The following is a 12,455-nucleotide window of genomic DNA, read 5'->3' as shown; positions in this document are numbered from 1 at the left end:
CACCAGCAGAAGGGGATGATGCCTTTGAAACAACATGGGGCATAAAATAATAAAAGCATAGATATGAAGTCTTTAGAGAGAGTCCAAAGCAGGGCAACAAAGATGGTGAAGGGCCTTGAGGGGAAGCCGTGTGAGGAGCAGCAGAGGGCACTTGGTCTGTTCAGCCTGGAGCAGACTGAGAGGAGACCTCATTGCAGTTACAACTTCCTTGTGATGGGAAGAGGAGGGGCAGGACCTGATCTCTTCTCTGTGGAGACCAGTGATAGAATTCCAGGGAATGGCCTGAAGTTGTGTCATGGCAGGGTTAGGTTGGATCTCAGGAAAAGGTTCTTCCCCCAGAGGGTGGTTGGGCACTGAACAGGCTCCCCAGGGCAGTGGGCACAGCACCAAGGCTGACAGAGCTCAAGAAGCGTTTGGATGATACTCTGGGGCACATGGTGGGACTCTTGGTGATGGCCCTGTGCAGGGCTAAGGGTCGGACTCGATGATCCTTATGTGCCCCTTCCAACTCAGCATATTCTCTGATTCTGTGTGATTCTGTAATTAGTGGCAGACAGTGGGGTCCTAATGGGCCACAGCAGCATCGTGGGGGCTCAGCGCCTCTCGTGGTGCTGAGCTGCTCAGACGTGGCAGACACAGGGCAATGGAAAAGGCTCCTCACACGGCTGTGGGCAGAGTGCCACTGCAGCCCTGGGTTATCTGGTTTCCAGGCTGAAACATCGTGACCTCAGCTCCATTCCCTGCAGTCTCAGCCCAGCAGTGCTAATTTAACACCAGCATCCTGGTTGGCAAAGGCAGCAGGGAGGCCACAAACGAAAGTTCTCCTCCTCCCGTGGGCCTTCTTCAATGGGATGTGAGTCACCCAGAGGGCTGGGAGACTGGTGGAGGAGGCAGGGAAAGATGTCACTGGGAACAATCATCGTTTGTGCTACCTGGACACAGTGGGACTTTGTTCCTCCACCAGCTTGCACCAACACAGGAGTCCCTCCTCCACATGCGTCCCTTTGCCAAACAGTAGGACTGAAGGAATCAGCCTGTACCACCAGAAGCGCCTGGAAAGGTGGCAGGTTTTAGCCCTTCATAATCACATTGGAAGGAGGAATTAATTTTAAGTTATCACAAAAGGTGACAGAGTTGTCTTGCTTATGAACTGCTGCTGATTCTGTGTGTACTGATCTGTCGAGGAGAAAAGAGCCAGAAGCCTTTATTGGCTTCGCTGTGCCGAGAGAAAGTGTCTGCCCTCTTCCACAAGATAAGTTCAGCCTTGTTTATTTTCATTTTAGCTGTTCAGAAAGCTCTGTTGTATGCCTTGTACCAGACAGTATCACTGTGCCTTTAAAAAGGAAAGGAAGTGTGGTCCTGGCAAACATAACTGGAGCAATAAAATATAAATCTTTCTAATTGTTGTGGAGACAGAAAGCAAAACAAACTGTACTTAAGTACATTGTAAGAAAATGTCAGAGATTTGAGGGAATGGTCATTAGCATACGAAATCATTTATCTCCCATGAGTAAGTGAGTTGGATGGAGACCAACCCATTTAATTTTCAGTATTTTTCCCTTTGGGATTTCTTGGAATGTCAAAACTACTATTTTTTCCTCCAGGAAAGAAGATTGACTTCAAGGCTGATGTTCAGAGACCACAGAAACAAGTTGAACACAGTGTCAGCTCCCCCAGTCACCCTCTGCACACGTGTGTAGACGAGTCCCCTGCTATGGGTGAGGGTGCCCGTGTGCCCAAAGCTCTTGAACAGATGCCCCATCTGAGGTGTTAGACTCCCTACAACATTCATGTGTATTTTCTGTCACTGCCATCCAGCTCCTGAATCATCATCCCCACCCATGAGGGTGTCCCCAGGATGTTAAATTTGCTGAAATGAAAATTATGGCTTCCTGTAGGTCTGCAATCCCCACGGCCACTGCAGAAAACCACCCCAAGAGCAGTAGAGTCATTTTAGAGTCACCTCAAACCACCCACTGTCTAACTGGTCCAGCTGGTCCCTTCCCTGACTGGAAACTTGCCTGGAAGACACTTTCACAGACAGTTGCATCTTTGCTGTGCCTGACACTGTCACTCCACCAACACCACGTCTCCTTTCTTTCTTTATTTGAAATCTAAATTATGGAGGGAGAAAACTACTGGGAAAAATGTGACAGGAAGCATCTCCATACAGGTGATGGGTGAGGTGTCCCAGGACCCTTCAGGCCTCCCCTAAATGTTCCCTCTCCCGGGAGAACCCAGGGATGGGGATGAATTGAGCCTGATGGGGAGCCCCACGACTCCACACTTGGTTACACAGCTGCTGAGCTGAAATGCATGAAGTTATTTGAGACAGTTACAGAAACATTTGGGTACCCTGAACTTCTCCCTGCTGGATTCTTGTCCCAGATGGGAAGAAAATGAAGTTCAGATATTCTGGGATTAATATAATCAGAGAATCTGAGGGGAAAACTCGTGAGACGTTTTCCTCCTTCCTTTGATGAGGGGGGTGTCTCCAAGGTTAATGAACTGCATCCCTCACAGTAGGCAAAATGATACCACACATGTTTCAGAGCAGAGCGAGCTTGGAGGTACCATGGAAAAGGTTTATTCCTTTAATTATAGAACAGGAAAATTGTGTTTCACCTCCCTGGCAAGGCTGTTTCTAGCGAGAAAGTACTGAACAGTACCAAATGCAAATATCTTGCTTTTTTTTCCCTTTTAATAAGGTGGTCGAAAGGTCTAAGGGGAAGCAGGGATTTTGGAAGTATGCACAAAGTCAACAGTGCAGTTAGCAATGGGATAGTAAGATTTCACAGCTCTGCTTTGATCAGTATTTCAGAAAAGTGAAGCCATAGAACAGAACGTCCTCTGAACTGAAACCAAGGCAGGCTTTGTCTTTTATCTCAAATATCAGCTAAGAAAATTAAAATGATATGAAAATGCTGAACTCATTACATTTTACTCGCGGTTTTACAGAAGTGCTCCAGTAAGGGCATATGGTTTCTTAACGAAGGTAAAAATTTCTGGGGCACTCTAAATGCTTTGTAGGGTCTATATGTGAGCCAAAGAAGTCACTGTCTCCCAAAAATCCTTCACAATATGAAGCTGAAGCCACTTACTAACTATTGATTTTAGGAGCATAGTGGTGGTTTCATTTTCTTTTCAGAAGACTTTGACAGACCTAGCCTCTAAAATGTCAAGAAGGAAGGGAATGATTGATTTTGCTTTTCAGCCTAATTAATTATTTTCACCTTCCTCACACTCTTTTTAGTCCTCCTTCATTATTTTGTTTTGGTGCAGAAGTCCTTGTGATGTTTGTTTGAACTCACATACAAATAAAAGAAAAATGCCCATCCGTAATTTGAAGCAGATGGAGCTTCAGTACCCAGAGCTTGGGTTGTACCTGGAGGTTGTGTCATGGATGCAAGAAAGAAATTAATTACAAATGGATTTGGTGACATCTGTGGCTTTGGTGACTTCAGTGGATCTGGATCAGGCCTATAGTTGCATAATAAATATCCATTTTAATCCTGAACACCAAAATTATATCCAACACCTGTATTTTTATGGCTAAGCAGAGACAGCCCTGAGGGAAAGACAACCTAAGCAGGCAAAACAAGAATGATAATAAGAACTTTTACTAACAATTTTCTACCTATTATCTTTTTTCTTAAGCATTTTCTTCTGCTATTAATAAATAATAAATAATAAATGAGAGCTTGGGATTTCACCTTATTGCTCCCAAGATTTCATGTGATTTCAGACAACAAAAACTCCTACCAAGTGTCATCTTATCCAAATACCTGCAGAACCACAAGTGTCACACAGTGAAGGGACAAACCCCATCCTCACCTTGATGGAGAGGACTTCAGCCTGAGTTATGGTGCTGATCCTGATCCAAACCACTTCGATGTAATGGGAGATCAGAGGGAGCTGGAGGTCGGGACCTATTTGTGTAATTATCCCATGTCTGTTGTTCTTAGCAAAACCACAAGACCTCACTGGAGCAGCCTCACCCAGGATGGTTCTGGCCTACAGGGATAACAGAGCAGAGCGAGGAGCTGTGAAATTTTGTTTTCTTTAAAACAAGCAGAGTCTTCTAAATCTTTTCTGAATTTCCCTCTCGCCGTCATGGTTTGTTACGAAGTGATCTGCAAATAACAAGTGACAAAAGCAAAACCATTCTACAGGTTGTTAAACCTATCTTGTGGGTGGTGGGGAAGATCAGAGCCACCTCCAGCAATGGCTCAAAGTTAAGGAAATATGTGATCCTTGGCACAATTTGGTTTCTAGTCTTTAAATTTTAACAATGTCTCTGCACATCAGCACCAGCCTAAACAATTACACTGGGGGAAAAAAAGAATGAGATGGAAGCAAACCAAATTTTGCTGTACCAAGGATGAGGGACACAGGACAGTGAACAACTTTTTCCACATCATAGAGAAGAAACAAGGGAAATTGTGGTGGGATTGGGGTGGGATGACAATGCCAGAGACTCAGAACAGGAGGCAAGTTTCATGCATCCCAAACCCTCCCTTGACAGCAATGCCATCATCACCCTTGGTTCCCCAGGCTGCTCTGCTGTCACCATCAACCATTTTGCTTTGGATTTCACCAGAGCTAATGTCCAGGGAATGATGATTTCTATCTGACAACAGCATATTTTTAAGGAATTAAAGTTCTATGCTGCTAAGTGGAACTGTTCACACCAGAAATGACCCACATTCTTCCAGCTGAGGAACATAAATTAATCCAGTGTGCTTATTCATCTGCAGTCAGGGTGCTCAGCAAAATACCTGAAAAAGCTTTTCACACACCGGGTTGCTCAAATGCCCTTTGAGAGTAGAGTGATTGGCCTGGCCATGATCCTGAACAGGAAAAGAGGTTAAAATTGTCCTTTAAATAGAGCAATTGTCAGTTATTCTCTGGTCTCCAACTATGATGCATCCCCACGGAGAGGAGCAGGAGGAGGAAGGCAGGTACAGGACAGGGCAGCAGCAATTTCAGAGCTAGTTTGCTCTGTGCTTCCCAGTGCTGCTCTGGGATGTAGCTCCAGGTCCTGATCTGTCCTCCCCTGTACCATCCCCAGCTCTCCCAACCAACGTGAGCTGTGGTTGCTCTCATGATTTGCCCATGTCTTTCCTAGCATGGATTTTTCCAACAGCTGTTAGTTGACTTTAGGCCTTACTTCTAACTCCAAACCGAATCCTGAGGCGCTCCAGGGAGGTTGTTCCAGCCTGTCCCTGCTCAAGGGGTGCAACCACCAAACCTAGGAACAAAAAACACGTCGGTGTTTATTTTGGGATGCTCTGGTTGCTGGTGACTAACCTCGCTAAGCCTTTGGCCCCGGGATGCGGCTTGGCTTGGGTTTGGCTTTTCGCAAGCTGGCAGGTGACACTGCACCACTGAAATCCCTTTTCCCACTCCAGGAGCTTTTTGTGCTGAGACACACCACCATCCCAGGGGCTGGATGCTGGGTCAGCAGGGAAAGGCAGCAGTTCCCAGTCCTTGACAGCTCCACGTCCTGCCAGTGTCAGCTCCACACTGTGCGTTTCCAGATGCCCCTTGGGACATGAGGCTTCAGGGATCTCTCTTCATTTTCTCCCACTAAATATTTTTCTTTTAAAAAACTAAAAGAAAATCAACCTTCTAAACATTACTAGATACTAGTGTGCATAGATGTAGGTGCATTTTTACCTGAGTACAGAAGAATTTGCCAGAACTTTCCAGAAAGCTACTGGGCTTTATCCCTTTGGAAGGTGCCCTGCCCTCAGTAGGCAAGGGATCAATGAGATCAGGCAGCTCTAAGGAACTATGTCATTTATCCAAGTATTAGTCCAGTTGTGCATTGCTGTGCTCCTGCATGGTATAAATCCATCTGTTAGTTCCCCATTCACAGGAGTTTATTTTGGGCTTTTTTTCTCTGGTCCAAACTCTTGAAAATTTATTTCACTGTAATCAGTTTTGGCAGGGAAAAAATAAGGAGAGGAAGAAAGGAAAAAGAAGAGGAGGGAAATTCCCATGCAACAAAACCTCTACGACAGCAGAATTCAGATAAACATATAATAGTAAAGAAAAATGCCTCCTTTGATTTTTGTTGGGTGCCATGGCTTTCCTGGCTTGGTTAAATTAGCTGAGAGCAAGAGTCCCCATGCAGTCCCATCCCTGTTCCAGCCCGTACAAACAGAGGAAGTGGTTTCCTGGGAACAAAACCCACATGAAAGTTTTGCTGATGGTGCTTCACTTCCTGCCATTTCCTCCTCTCTTCACATTTCACACATAAACCCACAGGCAGGACAGAGCACCTGGTGCCTGGGTCAGATTTGTTATCTCATGTGAAAGAAGAGGGCACAGCTTACCATCTGTGCTGAGCAAGACAAGTCCCAGCACAGCTCAGTTCAATGTCTCATGAAATGGCAGAGGTCATGTCAGACTTGTTTTCAATGGACTCCATCCATAACCGGTGGGACAAGAAGAGTGAAAACGCCTCTCTCCCCTCCATCAGCTCTGATACATCTTTGCCGTGGTGCCATGGCCATGAGGTCCTCAGGTCACAGACATGCTGTGTGTACCCTTATTTAAAGTGATGCTCTTACTGCGGTTACTTCGGGTTAAGAATGAAAAGGTGACCAAATCCAGTTCAAAGGGGTTGAATTTAAAAACACCTGCAGAGCAACCAAGTATCTGCAGCGTTCCAGTCATCTCTGGTCTCACCTGGCTGCAAGCAAGGATCAAGGTCCAAGGGATGATGACATGTTATCAGTCACCTGACCTACCCAATTTTTGCTGTGCAATAAAATGTATCACAGAATCATGGAATGGTTTGGGTTAGAAGGGACCTTAAAGCTCATGTCCTTCCACCCCCTGTCATGGGCAGGGACACCTTCCACTAGACCTGATTGCTCCAAGCCCCATCCAGCCTGGCCTTGAACAATTCAAGTGATGGGGCAGCCACAGCTTCTCTGGGCAACCTGTGCCAGGGCCTCCCCACCCTCACATGGAAGAATTTCTTCCTAATATCCAGTCTAAACCTTCCCTCTTCCAGCTTAAAGCCATTTTTTTTAATACTTAAGACTGTAGAAGGATTAGAGCCTAGTTGCTTCCAGAAGCACATTTCCCAAGTCGTGGCGAAGATAAAAAGACTTTAATGGGTCAAAAGACCCTTCTCTGGGGTCAAGGCTGCATCCAAAATATTGAATGGACTGTTGTGAATGTGGCATGAATCACACAGAGCAGAATGTTGGCTGTTTTTTGAGAAATAGTGCTTAAATACCTTTAGTGCAATTTATTTAAGTTTAGTTAAGTGTTGTTAAGGAAGCCACAGGACATTTAACGGAGCAATGAAAATAGTCTGATAAGATTGGAAAAAAAAATCAGGGAGCTCATAGTCAAAAACATTCTGTTTCTAAATCAAAGCAATAATGCCTTTCATTATAAAAACAAGATATTTTGTTCTTTTGTTAATGACTTCATGTTAAAATATTGTAAGTCTGCATTTTGCAGAACCGTGAAGAACAACACAAGGAAAGGTTCTCTGCTGAACACCTCAGACTTTAATAAACTGCAGGTCTTACAGTGGTTTATGTCTTGAAAATTAAGCCTTTAACATGTGTTTGAAAACTCAAACTTCAGCTGTTTCAGTTAATTAGAAAGCTTAAAAATTGCAACTTAATGAATTCAGTGCTTGTTTATGTTAAACTGTCAAGCAGTTAGGCAATGAAAAAGTGCCATTTTGGGGAACATCTGATTGCAGCCCATGTGGAATTCCATATGTCAGAGAAGCTGGAAAGCATTTTATTGAACCATTGTCTAGAATGTGAATTAATCCCCTACTACTTCATAAAAGACTTCTTAGTAGGGTTGACAAAGGATTTATCATAATTATTGCTCTGGCCTGGATCATGATTATAAACGATACTCTGTGTGTATTTTGTTTATAAAATTCCCAGTTTGCAATTAAAGCAACCTGCAATTTGCTCTTTCCCTGCCTTCTCGTCAGCAGCTGATCTGAAAATCTACCATTTGTTTTCAAAATTAATACCTGTCAAACATTGCTTTTGCTCTACAGTGCCAGGAAAAGTGAAGAGGAAGAAATGTTTGAAAGATTTTAACAGAAGGGGATTGGTACAGAGCTGGTAGGGAATAAATGATGCTTCCTATTTGTTAGGACAAAAGCTGCAACCACTTTTCTGTGTGTAGCTGTTTCATTGCTCGAGAGCCAAATCAAACACCCTTAATTATGTCAAGCACCAGCAGTTTGTTTGATTTTAATGAGATCACTTCTGAGGTTCCTGAACTTGGTTTTTCTCTAAATTATCACCAAGAGTGCTTGCCTGATTTTTTAGTACAGGTGTGAGTGTCCCGGGCATGAAAGGGATGTGTTAAATTAACAGAGTTTCATGTGCTCCTCCAAGAAGTGTTTGGGTGTGTTTCCAGCCAGGGAACAGAAGAAGCACTGCAGGATTTACCTGGCCAAGGTGTTGTGGTTGGTGACTATGGAGTGGTCATGTAGATATTTGAGGACAGGAGTGGAATTCGCTATCCTGTGGGAGCTGCTGAACACCAGCAGAGAAAAAGGCAACTCGGGCATAAATCAACTGAATTGAGGACACCATGAGAAGGGTCTTACACCTTGGGTCTTACTGGGATCATCACTCCTAACAGAAATCTGACATTCATGTAGCTGTGTTTGAAAAAAAGGAGTCTCAACCCAGGATTACGTGTCCTCTGGGTCACAAGTGTAGATGTTCCTTTAATAAATAAATGTGAAAACACTTGTTGAAGAGGATATTCCAAGCCCATTGAAATACTTAATGGTAAAAGGACAGACCTGAGTGGGTATGAAGAGAAATTTTTCATAAAATTTAACCTAAAGACACATTTTGAACACCAAGAAAATCCATTAAGGTCACAATTTCAAGTTCTTAACTGTGTATGATAGTTTAAAGTCCTTCAAATCTGTTTTTACCTCTCTGATACCACCTCTAAGTCTGCAAGCCATAGCGGGCTCCTTGACTGCTGCAAGAATAAACAATTCTGCAGACATCATCCAGCCTACAAGTCACTTGTATCACTTGTGGTTTGTATAAAACCATGGTCCTTTCCTTTGGAAAATTAGTCTTAAACACTGTTGCAAACACCAGTTGTACTGGGTTTGCCCAAAGTCAATAGATGGCCCATTAAACATAGTTACTGCCTATGCAAAAGCTTTTTCCCCTCCCAGTAAATCAAATTCCCATTTTCCATTCACAAAAATTTGTGTGTCTGTGCGTTGGTTTTGAAGTTGACTGCTTTGGATGGTGTTCAAACATCAATACATTTTTATCACAGGTTTTTGGAGGGTTGTTTTTTTTTTTCATATGAAAGTTAAAAGCCTAATGGGATCGCTGCACGGAGACGGAATGGTTCCCGGGGAGGAAGTAATATATGATAAAAAGAAGGGTGTTTGATTTCAAAGTCTTCTAACAGAAAGTTTCAGAAAACCATGAATAGAAAACACTTACACTAATGCTGCCAGCCTACATTATGTATATCAAATAAAAATGAAAAAAAAAGGTTCTTTTTTTAGCTCTTGGGGGAAATTAAAATAACATACTTGTACGGGAGAATATGCAATCTAAGTGAAGGCTTTGTTTATATTTAATACAACACAGGGAAAGTATTTTTGAATTCATTGGAGCAAATCAAGCTGGATACATTTCAGTGCCCGGGACTGACCATTGCAATGATCCTTGTGCTGGCCTTTCTCCTGAGCTTGGCTTGGGTGCCCCTACACTGATTTCACTGATGACCATCACCAGGGCATCAGACAAAACTCAGACATTAACTAACTCCCTTTTCATAATCTGAAATGTGTTTCATTTCTTCTCACTCCTTCGTTTTCTTGTTTGATGTGAAGTTTTCCAGAGTGTTTTTCCTTGGTTGGGTTCCTAATTTTTTTCCCTGGAGACAGGATTGCATCCATCATCCTGAGAACATTTCATGTCAGTTCTTTGTCCCGGTTCCATAAATACGTGTGAGTTCATAAACCTATTTTCAAAAGGCTAAGTTTTCTCTGAAAAGAAGAAAATTTTTAACATATGATGGAAGTGATAAATAAGAGCTGTTTGTGTGTGTGTAATGTGAGGTTTGTGGAAGCTTTAGCCAGCTACTGGAACCCATGGAAATGTAAAATGGAGCTCTCAGTGTTGTTCCTGCTTGATGGCCCAAGCAGAAACACTTGGACCTTCTGGACATGGGAAAAAGAGTTATTCTCAGTGGAAATATCCCATAAGGAAAACCCACTTCTGCATTCAGCCCAGCAGAAATTCAGCAGACCTTGGCTCAAACCGTGATGTCACTTGCAGAGAAGCTTTAAATCTCATATATTTAATTTTTTTTTAATGTATTTATTTCTGCTTTTGCTTTTCAGATTTGCTTCTGAGCAAGTCTGGCTTAGCCAGCCCTGTGTTTGCAGCCAGGCAAAACCTCCCTGGGAGGTTTTCCTCCCCCAAGAAACACAGGATGCTCCGTTGTGCTGAGTCCAGGGAAGTGGTGGACTCACCATCCCTGGAAGGGCTCAGAAAATGTGTGGATGTGGCACTTCAGGACGTGGGTTAATCCCATGGTGGTGCTGCTGCTGCTCAGTGATCTCGGAGGTCTTTTCCAACCTTAATGATTTCATGTTCTCACTGTGCACCATCAGCCACCACAGGCACAACCAGGCAGAAAGGAGGAAAGGGAAAATGTGACTGTGTTCCAGAAAGCAGGATTTATCCCTCATTATATTGGATGTGGCAGGACACTTATTTCAGTGCATCCCATATGAAAATGTATTCACAAACACGCGGAATTAAAATATGTGCAGTTGCTTTTCTTCACCGGTTTTCTGCTAACAATGTTTGGCTGGTATTTATTTGTTTGGGTGTTTGAAGAGGGACTTTTATTCATGTGAATATAGGTATTCATCATGTAAATGAATGTATTTATTCTGTAAAGGCTCACTCTGTCTCTGCAGTTACTTGATAGGAATGTGACAAGAGGAAATTGAATATAAAGTCTACTGGACAGCCAATAAATCAGGCTTATATCTTTCTCTCTACCTCAGACAGGAAGGAACCCAGCTATTTTTAAATCTACGGTCCATATAACCAGCCAGAGCTGGTTCTTCTGTTAAAAAAGGGGGGGAAAAACAGAAGAGAAAAGCTAACAAGATTTTAAAAATTCTAAAATTCCTTAGACTTGTTTACCTGGCCATGTACCCCCGTGGGCACTGCCTCCCCTGCCCCAAGGTGCACAACATCACAACACAGCCAAAATATGCTCAAGGACCAATGTCAAATCCAACATAGGGCACATTCATCAGCCCCAACCAAGAGCTGGGTGAAAAACAGACCCCATAAAAAACAGTTTTCAGAGCACTGCCAACACCAAGAGCGCTGGTCACGGTTGTGGAGCCACCCTGTCCAGATGTGACAAATCCTCTGTGCCAAGTAGGCTGTGGCACAGGTCTTTTAAAGTCAAATTTCTTCAGCTTGGAGCATTCTGGAGGCAGCAGAGCCGGTTACATACACATGACCTCGCCAGGGCTGCCGGGTAGGAGTGATTCATTCCAAGCAATCCCCCAGTGTGAATCTTTGCTGATTAACATTTTCATTTGTCTTCCTTTAACAAGCAAGTTACTGCTGATGAGGAGATGAGGGATTCTTAAGTTTCCTAGAACTAAATTAACTATTCCTACTCGATTCGCTCTGGCTGAACTTATATTATATTGCCCTCAAGGCTGTTAATTTGAAAAATGCTCTTGGATTTTTTTTATTTTATTTTTTTTCAGTGTTCCTGATAGAGATCCAAGTGCTAATAAGGAGTTAAGTTACATTTCATGGTAAGATTTCTTAATTGCCAATGTTGGCTGAAACTTGAACAGTTCAGAGATTCTGTTGATTATGTCGGCCTGAATATTATTACATTGAAATCCCTGCAGGATAACTGCAGCTTTTGTTGTATCCATTGCATCATTTTCCTAATGTTGTTCAAACCCAGTACTATAATAATTTTGTGGATTGGAAGGAAATTAACTGTGTCCACAGAGCTGTGCCTCTCAAGCAGGCACCGCACTGTAACTGTGTTAGAATCACAGGCTGGTTCAGGTTGGAAGAGACCTTCAAACACATCTTGTTCCAACTCCCTGTCATGGGCAGGGACACCTTCCACTAGACCTGGTTGCTCTAAGTCCAGCCTGGCCTTGGACACTTCCAGGGATGGTGCAGCCACAGCTTCTCTGGGCAACCTGTGCCAGGGCCTCACCACCCTCACAGAGAAGGATTTCTTCCTAATTTCTAATCTTACAAAAGGTTCTTTGGTCATATTTGCTCCATCACCTGGATGAAGCTTCACAACGTTTTCAAGGAAATATTCCCCAGTCCGTAATTCTTCACCCACACAGCTCAAATATTTTAGCACAGTATGGGAGAAGGTCCTCTGTTCAAGAGCTC

At 43.3% G+C, this 12,455-nt stretch overlaps 1 long non-coding RNA gene across 1 annotated transcript; it reads left to right on the top strand.

Moving 5' to 3' along the window:
- Nucleotides 1–752: 752 nt before the first annotated feature.
- Nucleotides 753–4,131, top strand: LOC108500240. Its single transcript, XR_001875794.1, has 3 exons — nt 753–853; nt 1,605–1,718; nt 3,966–4,131. It is a non-coding gene; the product is annotated as an uncharacterized LOC108500240 (long non-coding RNA).
- The last annotated feature ends 8,324 nt before the right edge of the window (nt 4,132–12,455 follow it).

This window comes from Lepidothrix coronata, unplaced genomic scaffold (genome assembly GCF_001604755.1).
Source record: "Lepidothrix coronata isolate B3197 unplaced genomic scaffold, Lepidothrix_coronata-1.0 Scaffold87, whole genome shotgun sequence".
Lineage (NCBI taxonomy): Eukaryota > Metazoa > Chordata > Aves > Passeriformes > Pipridae > Lepidothrix > Lepidothrix coronata.
This window is presented reverse-complemented; position numbering and strand designations above follow the sequence as displayed.